Source organism: Labeo rohita, unplaced genomic scaffold (assembly GCF_022985175.1).
Source record: "Labeo rohita strain BAU-BD-2019 unplaced genomic scaffold, IGBB_LRoh.1.0 scaffold_177, whole genome shotgun sequence".
In the NCBI taxonomy this organism is placed as follows: domain Eukaryota; kingdom Metazoa; phylum Chordata; class Actinopteri; order Cypriniformes; family Cyprinidae; genus Labeo; species Labeo rohita.
The window spans coordinates 93,448-111,700 of record NW_026127967.1 but is presented as its reverse complement, the minus strand read 5'-3'; the positions used below and the strand labels follow the sequence as shown (position 1 = coordinate 111,700).

At 43.8% G+C, this 18,253-nt stretch overlaps 1 pseudogene; it reads right to left on the bottom strand.

Annotated features, from left to right (window-relative positions):
* LOC127158894 (SLAM family member 9-like) overlaps nucleotides 1-6,435 on the bottom strand; it is a 13,805-nt pseudogene extending 7,370 nt beyond the window's left edge.
* Between the last annotated feature and the right edge of the window lie 11,818 nt (nucleotides 6,436-18,253).

The following is an 18,253-nucleotide window of genomic DNA, read 5'->3' as shown; positions in this document are numbered from 1 at the left end:
ATTGAATTACAATTACTTCACAAAACCGTATTAAAGGCGTGGCAAGCATTGTCATTACTGTGCTTTACGAATAGCATACAGTTAAAAAGGTTAATGTGGTAAAAACATTGTAGGTGTTGTTTTTACTGTACAGATGTTGTTGTTATTTTAACTACAAATACCACAGTAAAACTAGAGTTACTGAGGTAAACTACAGTAATTGAGTTACAGTTAAACCCATAGTAAGCGTTGAGGTTATTGTGCTTTAACTACAAATACCACAGTAAAACTACAGTTACTGAAGTAAACCCATAGTAAGCATTGAGGTTACTGTGCTTTAACTACAAATACCACAGTAAAGTACAGTCACTGTAGTAAAAACATAGTAAGAATCAAGGTTGTTGTGCTTTTACTACAAATACCACAGTAAAACTACAGCTACTGAGGTAAAACCATAGTAAGCATTGAGGTTACTGTGCTTTTAACTACAAATACCACAGTAAAGTACAGTCACTGTAGTAAAAACATAGTAAGAATCAAGGTTGTTGTAAAACTACATAGTAAACCAAGCATTGAGGTTACTGTGCTTTAACTACAAATACCACAGTAAAGTACAGTCACTGTAGTAAAAACATAGTAAGAATCAAGGTTGTTGTGCTTTTACTACAAATACCACAGTAAAGTACAGTCACTGTAGTAAAAACATAGTAAGAATCAAGGTTGTTGTGCTTTTACTACAAATACCACAGTAAAGTACAGTCACTGTAGTAAAAACATAGTAAGAATCAAGGTTGTTGTGCTTTTACTACAAGTACCACAGTAAAACTACGGCTACTGAGGTAAACCAAGCATTGAGGTTACTGTGCTTTAACTACAAATACCACAGTAAAGTACAGTCACTGCAGTAAAAACATAGTAAGAATCAAGGTTGTTGTGCTTTTACTACAAATACCACAGTAAAACTATGGCTACTGAGGTAAACCCATAGTAAGCATTGAGGTTACTGTGCTTTAACTACAAATACCACAGTAAAACTACGGTTACGGTGGTAAAAGCATGGTATGTTTTGTGGTTACACTGAATACACATGATGTGTTCGAACGACAGTTACTATAGTAAAAATACGGTAAACGTGTGGACTTGTTACATGACCCCTTTCTCACCATAGGCAAATTTTAAATGAATAATTTCATTCATAAATACAGAACGATCGACTATTTTACGAGACGGTACCTGTATGTGTCTTGATGTCATCTAAAATCCGTCTTTTAATGCACTAAATCGCTGGTCATTGGTCCGCGTGGAGTTGATGGCGTTGGGGAAACGATCGCCCCTGCTGGTACGCCAGTGGTAATTTCACTGTCATACTTGCGTGCGGTGATTAACCATTTGGATGGACGATAACAGCCTTCTGAGCCTACCAGTAGGTGCAGCAGGCCCCTTCTGGCCCATATCAATGAGCTGATAATCACTGATAACGCCCATTCAATCGAGTGATATGGAGAGACATTCGTTTAACACCAGAAATCAAAATCCAATAGAAACCAAACCATGCAGTGGGCCTAGCAGCATCAAAGGTGCTGGCTGATGCAGTCCAGTAATAGTAATAGAATAGTAATAGAAGAGGGTTTGCTGAATTGAACATATGAATAATCACTCACACTGGAGAAGTCTAGATTTTTTATTTTTATTTTTAACATTATATTTAACACACTGCTCCGTGTGTGTGTGTTTGTTTGCTACTCACTACTGTGTGTGTACACTTGGATGGGTACAATGCAGAGCACAAATTCTGAGTATGGGACACCATACTGGGCCACACGTCACATCACTTTCACCTTTTCTTCTTTGCTAGATTGATTTGAAGGTTATTTTTCCTGAGATGTGAGCAGCTACTGTCAGATCATCTAGCTGAAATGAGAGGTAGAGTTGTGTGTCATCAGGATAGCAGTGATAAGAAAAACCATGTATCTGAATGATAGATCCTAGTGATGACATGTAGATTGAGAAGAGAAGTGGTCCAGGCATTGAGCCCTGAGGAACCCCACTGGCTAGATTTGGCGACCTAGACATCTCAACATTCTAATGACTTACCTGAGCAGTAAGACTTGAACCGCTGGAGTGTCAAAAGCAGCAAGATGAGTATAGGATTCGGAAGCTGCTCTTGTCAGTGCCAGAACTTCAATAACCGAAACCAGGGCACAAACCATCTCAGTTAAGTGGCCACTTTTAAGATGTCCAGAAGGTTGTTCTGTGTGAGAAAAGTAGAGATGTGGATGAACACGACTTGTTTAAGCATCTTAGCAACAAATGAAGGACTTCATCATCCTCACCATCAGGATCTCATTCCAATCTCATCAGCAACCAGACCAGACATCTTAACATCACTAAACTTCATCACACGTTCAGGCACGAGAGCACTGATATTAATGCGTATTGACCAAGTTGATGTAACGGGTCCCAGAATACATGAATTCTGTAACTCAACAACACCGTTTAATGCCTCGATGAACCACAAGACAAACTTCTCTCGGGATTTTCTCTCGGGAAAATCAAAAAAGGCAGCAATAATTAATAGTAGAATGAGAGTAACAAAAGCAAAGGCACAAGAAGAGTACACAGAAGCAAACAAGAACATAAAATGTTTCAAGATAAAAGACAAAGATAGTAGTATGATACCAGATGAAGAAGGACAAAAGAGTAGATGGGTGGAGCATTTTGAAGGGCTGCTGAATAGACCACCTCCCTCCCTTACTAGACATCCTATCAGCCTCCAGTGACCTACCATTTTACTGCAGTGCTCCCAGGAAGGACAAAATTCGATGTGCAATTAACCAGTTACAGAATGGAAAGTCTCTAGGACCAGACAGTATACAAGCAGAGGCACTGAAGGTTGAACCGGAAGCCAGTTTGGAGTTGCTCCATCCCCTCTTCTGTAAGGCAAGGATGTTTACTATCACCCTTCCTGTTTCTTCTGGCAATAGACTGAATCATGAAGACATCCACAGCCCAAAAGCGAAATGGCATCCAGTGGATACTATGGACACATTTGGATGATCTTGACTTTGCCGATGACCTGGTCCTTCTCTCTTACACCCAACAACAGATGCAGGAAAAAACCAACATCGTTGTTGATGCTTCAGCAAGCTTGGGCCTCAACATCAATAGAGAGAAGAGCAGAGTGTTAAAGATTAACACAGCCAGTAAAACACCCATAATGCTGGGAGAAGAGGTGCTAGAGGAAGTGGACAGTTTCCCCTACCTTGGCAGCATAATTGACAGGCATGGGGGGACAGATGCGTACGTGAGAATACGAAACAGCAAAGTAAGAGCAGCTTTCATGAGCAGTATCATTCTAAAGGTCTCAGTGCAATTGGTAAAATGGTCTTAATTTCTCAGCAGTCACTTATATTATGAGTAAGATTGAACACTTTTGTAGAATTGTGTTTTGCTGCTGAGGGGTGTGTTTACCCCTTAGGGTTGGGTGAGAATCTCCAGCCAGGTGTGACCCTGGGTCACGAGATCTCCTGACAAACCAAAAGGTCTTCATGTTTTTACAGCTAATTGGAAGATTTGTTTGTTTTGGTCTGGGTATATAAGTGAAGTGACAAAATACTACTTGGGGATTCTGTATTCAGAAGAACCCCTACACTGTGTGTGAGAGTCTTTGGAGCTTTGCATCCAAGTATCTCACATGCTGCTGTGTATCTCTCTGCGGTCAGGTATGCATCTCCCACTCTTAGATTTATCTTTGAGTAATTGATGTTATGTATTTATTTGAAATGGAACTGAATTTAATTCTGAATTGGATTGACATTGTTTAATTATGTAATTGGCATGATCCATTTTTATCTGACAAACAAAACATTATATCTGATTTATTCTGATCTCTTCTGAAATCATTATTACTAGTAAATTGAGAGGAGGCTTTTGTTACCGCAAATTACGGCCAGGATAGAGCAAACTGCAGGCTCAGGATTGAATGGAGCAGTAGGCACTTCATCTGAGACCTCCTGATTTCTGTCTATCACTGATGTTAGCAAGTTGTACGGGAGAAGACTAAAGTAAACTACACTTTTTGTGAAGGCAAACAGTAGGCGGCTGTCAAAAAGGCTGCAGACCTTTGACTAACATCAGACTGGGTTTTTGTGAGCATGAGATCGGCGCAATGGCCACGCCAGACTCAAATGAGGCATTAGGTCCCCAGGAGAGAGTCACATCATTCACATTCACCACTGAATACACCAATGAACAATATGATGATGATGAAGAACATTGTGAAAAGTTACTGCTGATCACAGGAACAGGTAGATGAGCTGAAAAAGATCAGAGAATAAAGATAAATGAGGATAAATGAAGATATTTAAGCAGACAAGGAAACACTGAGAGGAACCAAGACTGATCAAAAGTACAACATTTAAAACCAATTTAATAGAATGCTATATACCCCCCCCCCCCTTTTTTTTTCTAATTCTAAGTAATTTGATACGTCTTTAGATTTACTTGCATGTTGCAATAAATAAATGAAACCAATAATACATTCACCATAGACAGCGAGACTGAAACTCTCAGTCAGTTTGTTAGTCTGTCATTTATAATTTCCAGCATGTTCAGCTGTGATGTTTGTGATGGTCAGAGATCCAGTTTGTTTGTCCAGCTTCAGTCTGTCTCTGCATCTCCCATCAAGAACATCATCATATACAGTCATACTGTTGGCTTTTACATTGATTTCAGCTATTAAAATTAATTCATTTAAAAATCTCCACTGAATCACATCATCATGCTTCATTTCAGTAAGACCAGAGTTCATAATGACTAAATCTCCCTCCTTCACTAACACCGACTTCAGTACTGTAACACCAAACAGAAAGAGAACAAAAAGAAACAAGTTTCATCACTAAAATAAATAGTTTTAAGTTTAATTTTAAAAATGGATATAATCAAGAATCAACAGAAGCTTATATATATAAACTCACCACCATAGACAAGAAGATGCATAGACTTGGTCACACTGTTGATCTGTAGTGTGTTAAGTCCAGTATGTTCAGTTGTGGTGTCTGTGATGGTCAGGAGATCCAGTTTGATTGTTCAGCTTCAGTCTGTCTCTGAATCTCCCATCAGGAACATCATCATATACAATGAAGCTGTCAGCCTGTTTATTGATGTCAGCTATTACAGTTTTCCACTGAATCACATCCTCATCCATTATTTCAGTAAGACTAGAGTTTAGAGTGACTGAATCTCCCTCCAGCACTTCTTCAAACACACCTGAAGATTAAAGCTTTAAAATCACTTCACTAAAATACTCATAATCATTTAAATGTGAAGGTAATAACATTCTGCAGAAGTACAAAGACAAAAGATGAAAATTAAAAATAGAAATAGAGTTATATATGCTAAATTAACTAAATAGAAATATTTGTATTCTTTTTTATACAACTAACATTAATGCTGTTGGCATGCATTCTTACTTGTAGTTTGATTCTCTTGGTTCATTTTTGACAGGACCAAAAAGAAAGTGATGCATTTGGTCCTGGTCGGCTAAGCGTTAACGCTAGCATTATGACAGCGTAAGGCATTTTAAAAGGCGTCATAAAGGGAATTTTATATAATCTTTTATGTTCAATTCTAACACTTAATTTAAAAATGATATTAGAATAACAAAACACTGTAGGTGTCAGACCCCTGTGGACTGTGTTGTGTGTTCCCTCGCGTATGCCCTTGTTTGGACTTTCTGTTTCCGTTCCTTATTATTACGTCATTGTCTCCTGCTTTCCCCTGATTGGTTCCTTCTGTGTATATAAGTTTGGTTGTGTCTAGTTAAGTTTGTCGGTTCTTATATTGTCATTCAGTTTAGTTTTTTGTGCGTTGTGTTTTGCTTGGATTTCCCCTCTGTTCCTGCCTTTATTTTGGATTATATAAATAAATATTAGCACATTGGACCTTCTCGTCTGCTCCTCATTCCCCGCATAACACCCGACGTGACAGATCGTGACAGAAGAACCAACCACAACATGTATGCTGAGGAAGCGGTGATGCGTTTGAGGCAAGGCGGGCGAAAGTTGGAGCGGTATGTGGAGGATTTCCTAGAGCTAACTAACCAGCTGAGCTGGCTGAGCTGGCACTTTAGGTGCTTGTTTTCTGATGGGGTTGGACGAGGACATTATTCGTTGCGATCTTCCCGCTTGTGATTATTCCCTGATCGAACTGATTAATGTTGTTCTTTATTTGAACGGATCCGACTTTGAAGTCGAAGAATCTCTTATGTCTCGTCGTCCAGCTCCCTCTGAAGCACGCCGCGTCGTGCCAGTCAACACCATGCCGGGAGCCCCCACATACCGCGCTAACGATTCGGACCGCCTGCCTCACCACCCCCTGGTCCAAGGCTCCATTTGCTTCCTCAGCACAGAGCCTGCGACCAGCATTCGGACTCCAGCCGCACTCACGGCCAGCCATCGGACGCCGCCCACGGCTCACAAGAAGGCGGCAAAAAAAAAGCGTCGTAAAGACTCAGCTGCGTGTATGGAGTCAAGGCAAGTGACGGCTGTGTTTCCCGAGTCAAGTCAAGTTGCAGCTGCATTTCCCGAGTCAAGTCAAGTTGCAGCTGTGTTTACTGAGTCAAGGCAAGTGACGGCTGTGTCTCCTGAGTCAAGTCAAGTTGTAGCTGCGTTTCCTGAGTCAAGTCAAGTTACAACTGCGTCTGCTGAGTCAAGTCATGTTGCAGCTGCGTCTCCTGAGTCAAGTCAAGTTGCAGCTGCATCTCCTGAGTCCAGTCAAGCTTCCAAGTCAAGTCAAGCTTCAGCTGCTGTTCCAGTGTCAAGTCAAGCTACGGCTGTTGTCCCAGAGTCAAGTCAAGTCAGAGCTGCTCTTCCTAAGGCAAGTCAAGTCAAAGCTGTGTTTCCTGTGTCAAGTCAAGTCAGAGCCACTTTTCCTAAGTCAAGCCAAGTCACAGCCGTGGTTCCTGAGTCAAACCAAGTCAAAGCTGTCGTTCCTGAGTCAAGCCAAGTCAGAGCTGTCGTTCCTGAGTCAAGCCAAGTCAGAGCTGTCGTTCCTGAGTCAAGCCAAGTCAGAGCTGTCGTTCCTGAGTCAAGCCAAGTCAGAGCTGTCGTTCTTGAGTCAAGCGAATTCACAGCTGGTCTCTACGAACCAAATCAAGTCACCGCTGATCCTCATAAGCCAAATCACGTCTCGTCTGTCCGTCCAGAGCCAAGTCACGTCTCGTCTGTCCGTCCAGAGCCAAGTCACATCTCGTCTGTCCGCCCAGAGCCTCGCCATGTCTCGTCTGACCACCCAGAGCCTCGCCATGTCTCGTCTGACTGCCCAAGGTCACGGCCCATCTTGATGGCCAGTGTGCTGGACCCACCACTAGTGTCAGTGCGGACAGCAAACATCTCAGTGGCACCAGCGCCTCATAACCCAACCATTAATGAGGTCCTGCCTCCTGCCACTGCTCTTCCCTTAATGGCGGCTGCCATTTGGTGTGTGTGGGCTGCACACTGTGCTCCTGAGGTCCCGTCCGTTCACAAGTCTGTTCCTGAGGTCACGTCCGTTCATACGTCTGCTCCTGAGGTCACATCCGGTCTCAAGTCTGCTCCAGAGGTCCCGTCTGGTCTTAAGCCTGCTCCAGAGGTCCCGTCTGGTCTCAAGTCTGCTCCAGAGGTCCCGTCTGGTCTCAAGTCCACTCCAGAGGCCTCTTCCACTGGAGAAGCCGCGCCAATGTGTCCAGAGGTGTCAGCTCCGGCTGTAGAACCTCCTATGGTGGCGGCGTTAACTTATGAACTCTCTGCTTCTCTCTCTCTTCTGTTTGCCTCCTCTATCCCTGCTCTCCCCAGGTCCCAGTTCTTGACGCGGGCTCCTGCTCCACCCTGGAGGGCCCCTGCGCCTCCTGCTCCACCCTGGAGGGCCCCTGCGCCTCCTGCCCCGCCATGGAGGGCCCCCTGCGCCTCCTGCTCCGCCCTGGAGGGTCCCTGCTCTGCCTCCTGCACCTCCTCCTGCTACGCCCTGGAGGGCTCCTGCGCCTCCTGCTCCACCCTGGAGGGCTTCTGCACTTCCAAGAAAATTTTTGGGGGGGGGCTACCCCCCTGATCAGCTATGGCCACCTGGACTGTGTGCTCGGCCATGGCTTCCTGAACTCCCTGACCCGCCATGGCGTTATGGACTCTGTGCTCCACTGTGGCTCCCTGAGCTCCCTGATCTGCCCTGGAGGTGCACCTCCTATATCCCCTGTGTCTGCCCGGCACGGACCTCCAGGGCACCCACCCTCCCACCCCGGTGTATTTGTTACGGCGCGGGTCGCACCTTTTAGGAGGGGGTAGTGTCAGACCCCTGTGGACTGTGTTGTGTGTTCCCTCGTGTATGCCCTTGTTTGGACTTTCCGTTTCCGTTCCTTATTATTACGTCATTGTCTCCTGCTTTCCCCTGATAGGTTCCTTCTGTATATATAAGTTTGGTTGTGTCTAGTTAAGTTTGTCGGTTCTTATATTGTCATTCAGTTTAGTTTTTTGTGCGTTGTGTTTTGCTTGGATTTCCCCTCTGTTCCTGCCTTTATTTTGGATTATATAAATAAATATTAGTGCATTGGACCTTCTCGTCTACTCCTCATTCCCCGCACAGCTCCCGACGTGACAGATCGTGACAGTAGGGCTGTTATAAAACAAATGAAATCAATATTAACAACATTGTCTTAATAAGTGAGTCACTGAATCATTCATTCCACCAATTTGTTTAAAACGGCAGACTGATTCAGGAACGAAGCAAGTGACTATTATTAACAAATATTTGAATCATTAACTCACACGTTTTGTTCAAAAACACAGATTCATTCACTAACATTCATTTACTGTTCTTCTGTGGATTTATATTCTATTCATTGTGAAACAGAGCAAAAACAAAAAATTTTATGTCTAAAATGTAACTTAATGTTAACTTTTTCTTTTTTGAACTGTATAGTGCTGCACCAATATGGATGCACACTGCTGTCCTTTAAAATGATCTGTTAAGATAATTAAATTGGGTTACATATTGAATTGAATTTACATGCATTTTAAATGATTTATAGTTGCATTTTAAACTGTTACATTGTAAACGAAAGTATATTTTAAGCTAAATTATGAAGAATTAATAATCTATATAATATAGCAAATACACAATACACTGTAAAACATGTTAAGTAATATTTAATAGGATGTCTCTATCCCTCTGTGCCAGTGATTCTCAAAGTTTGGTACGAGTACCATTAGTGGTACTTAGGCTTATTGTGGACAGAAAACTATCTATCTATAAGCTTAAAAATTATGTAAACATTTACAATAGATGTTTTAGTAATGTAAATCTTTATGTGTGGCACACTGCTGAAACTATTAAAATACATGTAGTTTTTTTTTTTTTTTTTTTCTTTTTTAGGAGGTGCTCGACATATTAAATGTAATAAAAGATGGAGAGACTCTTGAAACTCATACTGAGAAAACTTTATTGATAAAGGCAAGCAAATACAGATGACAAATGAACAGCAGTAGTAAAGATCTGTTTGTCCCATTATACATTTATTTTATGTATCCAAGAGAAATACAAACAATAAAATCTTTCAAATTATATTTTTAAAAATCCGACACTGAAAGAGAAAGCACAAGTTTAAATAATCATCAGTATTTATTATGACAAAAACACTAGAAGAACAAAAACACACTTGAAGAAACTCTAGAGTTCAGCATTCTGCTTTAGATTTCAATACTTCCTGAAATAGATGAACATATAAAGGCATAAATTAATAAATCTCACAAATATTTACATACACAAAAATAGTTTGTGAGAAATGGCATCATCAGTGAGGTACCTGATGTGTGAACATGTGTTTGATCTTGTTCAGCTCTTCTGGATCTGATGTCATAAACCAGAAGAATGACAGTAGCCACGCCCACCAAAGCAGAGAGGACCAATCGGATCACAGCTTCAGTAGAGCCACAACAGTGGACAGAGTCTGAGGAATAAAAACAATGAAACTGAGATCAGCTCAGTCAATAAATGTTAACATCAGCGTCAACATCAACTAATATCAGCGCTGCTGTACCTGAACATGTGTGACAGAGTTCAGCGTTGAGATGTGTGGTCTGGTTGGTGAATGAATAAGCCACAACACAGCTGTAGGAATCATCCACACGCTCAATCTCCAGAGGTAGAGAGAGACTGATGCTGAGATCAGACACACTGATGCTGGACAATAAAATGTTTCCTTTGTACCAGGAGAGAGTCACATCACTCACATTCACCACTGAACACAACAATGAACAATATGATGATGATGACGATGATGACAGGAACAGGCAGACGAGCTGAAAACATGAGAGAAAAAAGAAACATGAGGATGAATGAAGATATTCAAGCAGACAAGGAAGAAACAATGAGAGGGACCAAAACTAATCAAAAGTACATTTAAAAACAATTTATTAGAAAATTAAATATAAACTTTTTTTTTTTGTAATTCTAATTAGATACTTCTTTAGATTTACTTTCGTGCTGCAATAAATAAATGAATCCAATAATACACTCACCATAGACAGTGAGTCTGAAAATCTCAGTCAGTGTGTTAGTCTGCTGTTTATAATCTGTTTCATTGTGATGTTTGTGATGGTCAGAGATCCAGTTTGATTGTCCAGCTTCAGTCTGTCTCTGAATCTCCCATCAAGAACATCATCACGTACACGAGCTTTGTTGGTCCGTTTAAGGATCAGAGCCATCACAGCGCTTTCTTTTTCAAACCACCACGCAATTATATTGTCACTCAGTGTTCCAATAAGATCATTGTTAAGAGTGACTGACGGTAACGCTTTAGATTACAACCCGCAAAGAACTACGTAATTTTTACGCTGTACGTTTCTGTAATTATAGTGTACCTATAAAGAACGTACATGTAGGTATAAGGGAACAATATGTTATATTTGGGTAATAAGGGGATAACAAACCAGATATTCAACCTGCAAAGAACTACATAAGTATACTGAATTTACGGTGTACGTTTCTGTAATTATAGTGTACCTATTAAAGAACGTACATGTAGGTATAAGAGAACAATATGTTACGTTTTGGTAATAGAGAGTAACAACCAGATATACAACCTGCAAAGAACTGCGTAAGTAAACTAAAGTTACGGTGAATGTTTCGTATTTATATTGTACCTTGAGTATAAGGGAACAATAGGTTACGTTTGGGTAATAAGGGGGGTACCAAACAGATATCCTACAAATAATTTATAATGGATTAATTTTTAAAAACTTAACAGGTACCTGTTCTATTAAATCGTACGTTTGGTGTATCTATACGTAAGCTTTTTAAAATTACTGGGAAATTATACTCTTGTTCCATGTAGTTACAGGGTAATTGTGCCATCTGCGGGCTGTAAATTAAAGTGGCGATTGTTCCCCTCTTGTTCAACGAAGTTACAGGGTAGGTACAATACATATAACAACGCGATGTAAAATGTGATTCTACAAAATGTACATTTATTTACATTTTTACAGACACTAAATGTGCAGTACTGACATATTTACATCATCTAAACATTTAACGTTTACTTAATATGAAATTATAACATTTCATTCTGTTCTGTGTGTACAAACGGTTTGCGTGCGCAGCCCCCTTTAAGACTTGTTGCCCTTTAAGACTTGTCACCATTTTAAGAGTGCGCAGCATAGTTTGAGAGGAGAGATGCGAGCCGATCCAATCCAGGTGTAATAAGTGTGCGTGCATCCTGTAAAAGTGAGTTGTTCTTGCTTAAATATGTTTAACATTGAGATTAAGTTGTAAACTCGCTAGCGATCGCAGTTATGGTAATTATGTTTTATTGAGAGCGCATAACCAGCGCCTATTTACATGCACGTCATGTATATTTGCAGTGAGATTTTAGTACCGCTTTACTTATACTGTTCTCATGTTTTAGATAGAGATAATTGCCGTTTCTAGTTCATAGGCCTTTCGTGTATTGCAAGCATAAGTGTGTGTATGTAGATTACGTGGTTAAATGGCCTATGCTGATGCTAATTTGCCAATTCATTAAGCTGTAGTCTTTCACTTTTTTTTCTTAATATTGATAATAGTGTTATCTGCTATTGGAATGTCAAATTATTGGATTTGATCTCTATATTATTTACTTTGTTGTTTTTGTTATCTATGTACAGACCACACCTATTACATGCTTGATGGTACAGTAAAGAAATTAAAGGAAAGAACTGTTGTGGACTGGTTTCCTGGGTTCTGACCAGCCCACCAGGGCGAGTGATCCTTCCTACAGTCTTTTAAAAGGAACTAAATTCCAATTCTGAATCCTATAACTGGTCCTTCGAGCCGGAGGATCACTTCTCTGGATTAAGATGTCAGCCAGTTCTGAACCAGTAAACCGTTCGGTTCGCCCAAAGCGCCATCCAGCCTATTTGCAAGATTATGAGGTGGACTTGCAGAGCTTTCATAAATCAGCATCACCAGTCGTTACGAGAGAACAAGCAGTGGAGTCATCTGATGATGATTTCTATTCATCACAGGTTGGTGCATCCGCTGCAAAGCCTAAGAGAGCCCACAGTTTACCCACCTTTTCTCCCTCTTCGAGACTGACTGTCAGGCATAAGCATTGTGATCTTTTAAGTTCTTTGCAGCAAAACATTTCCGAACCTACCCACCAGTCACCATCACAATATCCAAACCGAGAGCTACAGCTTGAATCCAACGCAGAGCGCGTTCCCCTTGGTGATGAAGGTGATGGATACCAGAGCGATCGATCAGATGCTAGCTCTCTAAAGTTACAAAGGATCACAGAGGAGAATTTAAAGCTCCGTGAAACACAGCAGGCCATTCAAGCTGACCTTAAACGGATGGAGGCGGCCAAAGAGGAGCTGATTCAGCTTTTAGACAGAGCCTGTAGTCTGCAACGACATTCATCTACACCTAACACTCGGTCTGATCATCCAACAGTTAATTTTCGTGATGCAGCGTATGCGGGTGATGAAGGCTGGCCAGAGCCTCCTCCACCTATTGCATATGATGAGCCAGGAGCCATGAGTCAGGGCGGCAAGCAAGAGCTTTACAGCACTACAAGGGCCACACCGACATTTACCCCTAGACTCACATCAGTGGAGAAGACTGGGGATTCCAGCCATCAACGTCCATATGAGGAACCGCTTAGGTATGGCCAGTATTCATCCACACGTGTTTTTCCTGAACAACACAGAAGGGCACCCTACAATGTGTTAACTCCTATGGCATCTGTGGATCTGACAGAGAAATATTATAAAGGCCCATGCCCTACCATTCCTTACTTCCGCACCAGAGATCCTAGTGAGTTTGCTCGATTAAAGATAGCCTTGGACAATCTCCTGCCACCTGATAGCACCGAGATGTTCAAATATCAAGTCCTGGTTGACCACCTGAAATTAGATGATGCTTGTCTAATAGCAGACTCCTTCTTGCATTCCCCTACACCTTACGGAGACACCATGTTGGCACTGAATGAGCGGTTTGGTCAGCCCCATCAGGTGGCGTTGAGACGGATTGCCACTATTCTTGATTCTCCAGACATAAGCCGCAATGATCCCTCAGCATTTGAAAAGTTCTCCCTTCAAGTGCAGTCTCTAGTCGGTCTGCTTAGGACTTTGGGCCAGGCAGGGAGCATAGAGTTGCATTGTGGGTCGCATGTTGCACGCCTCCTCAATAAACTACCACCTGAAAGACGGGCCGATTTCCGTCGCCACATGTTACATCGGCCTGGGGTGACGTACTCATTGGTAGATTTGGCAGAATGGCTGAAATATGAGTCTTGGTGCCAAAGCTATGATGACCAAACTGCCAAGGGAGAGAGTCGAGCCAAACAAGACTCCCGAGTGGCCCCACGATCACGCCGAACCACCGCCACCGTACTGACGGGGTCAGGGAATAGTGCTGAAGTGAGAACCACTACATATATTCCTGTCAAGGTGAGTGAGAAAGCTAAGGGTAGGCCCATGGTGTATTGCTCTTACTGTCAGAGCTCTGAACACGCCTTCAGTCAGTGCCCCAGAATTCCAACCCTCACTACAGATCAGCTCTCAGAGTGGATACGAACCAATAGGAGATGCTGGCGTTGTGGTCTTGCCCATCAGGCTGCCCAATGCGGTCTGAAGAAACCATGTCCACTTTGTCAGAGGAAGCATCTACGAATCCTCCATGAGGTGAATAAGAGGCCTGTCGCAGAGGCATCCAAACCCGAGGGCTGTCTAGTCAGCTCAGCGACACAGACACTGTACCTGAACAAACCAGTCAGCAGTAATAAAGTTTTGCTCAAGGTTGTCCGAGTGCTCCTACACCACGGCAATTGCACGCTAGACACATTTGCAATCCTTGACGACGGCTCTGAGCGTACAATGCTCCTGCCAGAAGCAGCGCGGAAACTTGGTTTGAGAGGTACTGAAGAAAGCTTAGCTTTGAGAACGATACGTCATGATGTGCAAACCCTTGAGGGGGCTTCAGTCTCGCTCCACATTTCTCCATACTCCGACCCGAAGAAGCGATATCTCATCTCCAGAGCCTTTACTGCGCCACAGCTTGATCTCATTGACCACTCTTACCCAATTCCCAAGCTGAAAAAGCGGTACAAGCACTTGGCCGGACTACCCTTACAGTGCTTTGAAAGGGCCAAACCTCTCATCCTTGTTGGTGCAGATCAAACTCACATAATCTCACCAATTGAACCAGTAAGACTTGGTCCGCCTGGCGGTCCTGCTGCAATAAGAACCAAGCTAGGCTGGACTTTGCAGGGTCCTACCAGCCTGTTGGAGCATCGACTCAAACCAAAACAGTGTCTCCACATATCCATTCCCCTTAGCACCACGGAACTGTTCAAGAATGTGAATAGGCTGTGGCAAGTGGATGTTTTGCCCTTTCAGAATGTGAAGGAGTGCACAAGGTCAAAGCAGGACCAAAGGGCCGTTGAACTATTGGAAGCCAAGACAGTTCGCGTAGAGGTGGATGGAATACGTCGGTATGCAACACCCTTGTTGCGTAAAGCTGACATGCCCCATCTTCACGCCAGTATGGAAGCAGTCATGCCACGCCTACGAAGTACTGAGAGGAAACTTGCCAGAGACCCACAAAAGGCTGATGCTTATTCCTCAGAAATCCAGAAATTGGTTCAGTCCGGAGCAATCAGAAAGATCCGTCCAGAAGAAAGAGACGGAGATGGTGAGTGCTGGTTTATCCCACATCACATGGTGTGCCATAATGACAAGAATCGTGTGGTGTTTGATTGCTCCTTTCAGTTTAATGGTCTCAGCCTAAATGATTCACTCCTTGCTGGCCCCACCTTGGGTTCATCACTCCTGGGGGTCCTGCTCAGATTCCGTGAACATGCAGTAGCCATCAGCGCAGATATCCGGGGCATGTTTCACCAGGTCCGCCTTCTTCCTGAAGATAGACCCCTTCTTCGGTTTATCTGGCGTGACTCGAAAGAGAAGGGGACCCCTGATGTCTTTGAATGGCAAGTTCTGCCATTCGGGACAACGTGCAGCCCCTGCTGTGCGACCTTCGCCTTACAGCGGCATGTAAGGGACCATAGCCAACCGGACGAAGATGTGAGGTTCTCCATAGAACGATGCTTTTACGTTGACAATTGCTTGCAGAGTTTGCCATCACTAGAGGAGGCTAAGCAATTGGTTGACAAACTGAGGGGGCTATTAGTAGAAGGCGGCTTCGAGTTGAGACAGTGGGCCAGCAATGTGCCAGCTGTCATTAACCATCTTCCCCGTGAAGCCAGATCGGATGGGTTTGAACTCTGGTTAGCCCAGGAAAGGACTGATGTTCAGGAGTCCACATTGGGCCTTAGCTGGAATTGCCCCGCGGATGTCCTGATTTACCGTCACCGGCCCATTGATCATGGCGCTCCTACCATGAGGATAATTTACAAAGTTTTAGCAAGCCAGTACGACCCTTTAGGATATATCCTCCCGTATACTACCAGGGCTAAGGTACTGGTTCAGCAACTTTGGAGCAAGGAGCGCGGCTGGGATGAAACCCAACTTCCCCAAGCCTTAGTTCAGAGATGGACTGAATGGGAAAGTGAGCTGCAGTTCCTTCACAAGATCAGTTTCCCAAGGTCATATGTACCAGCTTCAGTAGATCGAATGAGATCCATTACTGACCTTCATGTGTTCAGCGATGCCTCAGAGAGTGCGTATGGAGCCGTTGCCTACCTGCGAACCGAAGATCAGTTGGGCCAGATCCATCTGTCATTTGTACTGGCACGCTCGAGAGTAGCCCCAAAGAGAGTCCTGTCGATACCCCGTTTGGAGCTCTGTGCTGCGGTAATTGGGGCACAGCTAAAAACCCAGTTACAGAAAGAGTTAACATCGCCGCTTCGCCACACAGTTCTCTGGACAGACTCCACTATGGTGCTGTCTTGGATTCAGTCAGAGTCTTGCCATTTCAAAGTCTTCGTCGGTACCAGAGTGGCTGAAATCCACGAGCTTACCGACATCACCACCTGGAGATACGTGGATTCAGTTCAAAATCCGGCAGACGACCTCACCCGAGGTAAGACTCTAAAGGACCTCGCTAAGCCCAATAGATGGAGCCAAGGGCCCCCATTCCTGCTTCTTCCCCCAGAGGACTGGCCAGCAGACCCTACAGAGTGCCCTCAGATTGACAAGTCTGAACTCAAGAAATCTGCGTTCTGTGGAGTATTAGCTTTCGACGGGCAATTTGGTAGTGAGTACAAAACCTGGACAGAATTGGTGAAGGCCATTGCACAGGAGCTACATGGGGCGGCTGGAGAATCAGGAGAACCTACCGCAAACACTTATCAAGCAGCAGAGACATACATACTTCAGAAAGTGCAAGGTGAGAGTTTTCCTGAGGAACTGCAACGGCTCAAATTAGGCAAGCCTCTTCAACACAATAGCCGCTTACTCACCTTAGCTCCAGAATATGACGCATCCTCCGGTCTAATCAGGGTTGGTGGTAGGTTAAGACATGCTGAGACTTTGGATCCCACCCTGAAACATCCCATTGTACTAGATTCTAGACAGCCAGCCGTGAAATTACTTCTGCAAGATTTTGATGAAAGACTCTGCCATCCAGGCCCTGATCGGGTGTTTGCAGAGATAAGGAGACGGTTCTGGGTGCTAAGGGGAAGAGCAGCCATCCGCAGATTGCAGCATGCCTGTATAGAATGCCAAAGACTAAGAGCCAAACCTGCCTTTCCTAAAATGGCTGACCTCCCTCCGGCACGCTTGCGCCTCTACAAACCAGCATTCCATTCAACCGGTATGGATTGCTTCGGCCCCTTCCTTGTAAAAATTGGGCGACGAGTAGAAAAGAGGTGGGGAATCCTCTACAAGTGTCTTACCACGCGGGCCGTCCACATGGACCTTTTGAACAGTTTGGACACCGATTCCTTTCTGATGTCACTTCGGAGGTTTATTGCACGTAGAGGTCCCCCTGTAGAATTACTTTCGGACCAGGGAACAAATTTTCGAGGTGGGGAACGAGAACTGTACGAAGCATTCCAGGCTATGTCACCTGATCTCCAGCAAAAACTTGCATCACGGAAGATAGCATTCCATTTTAACCCTCCTGCAGCACCACACTTTGGGGGGGTGTGGGAGCGGGAGATAAGATCCATTAAAACGGCACTATCTGCGACTATTGGGGCCCAAACAGTACTGGAAGAGGTACTCAGGACTGTTCTAATTGAAGTGGAGAACATCCTTAATTCTAAACCCCTTGGGTATGTGTCTTCTAACATGGCTGATCCTGATCCAGTAACACCCAACCTTCTTCTCACGGGGCGGCTAGATAACTCCCTCCCTCCAGTCGTCTACCCTGAGGAAGAGGGCTTAAGTCGTCGCCGTTGGAGACACTCTCAAGTGATAGCTGACCACTTCTGGTCCTCCTTTATCCGCCATTACCTTCCAAACCTGCAACCAAGACAGAAATGGCACCATTCGTTACCTAATATAACCACAGGCACGGTGGTCATGATAATGGATCCCCAACAGCCCAGAGCACATTGGCCTATTGGAACGGTAGTCCAGGTGCACCCCAGTCGAGACTCACAAGTGAGATCAGTGGATATCCAAGTTCAAGGGAAGGTTTATACTAGACCTGTAGCTCGACTTGTGGCCCTACCCCCTATCCCTGAAGATGATACAGAGGAGCCAGATACACCTAATGCAGGATCAGTAACACACACGCAACCTTCTCAAGTGTCAAATTGAACATAATTTGGGGGCGGCTGTACAAACGGTTTGCGTGCGCAGCC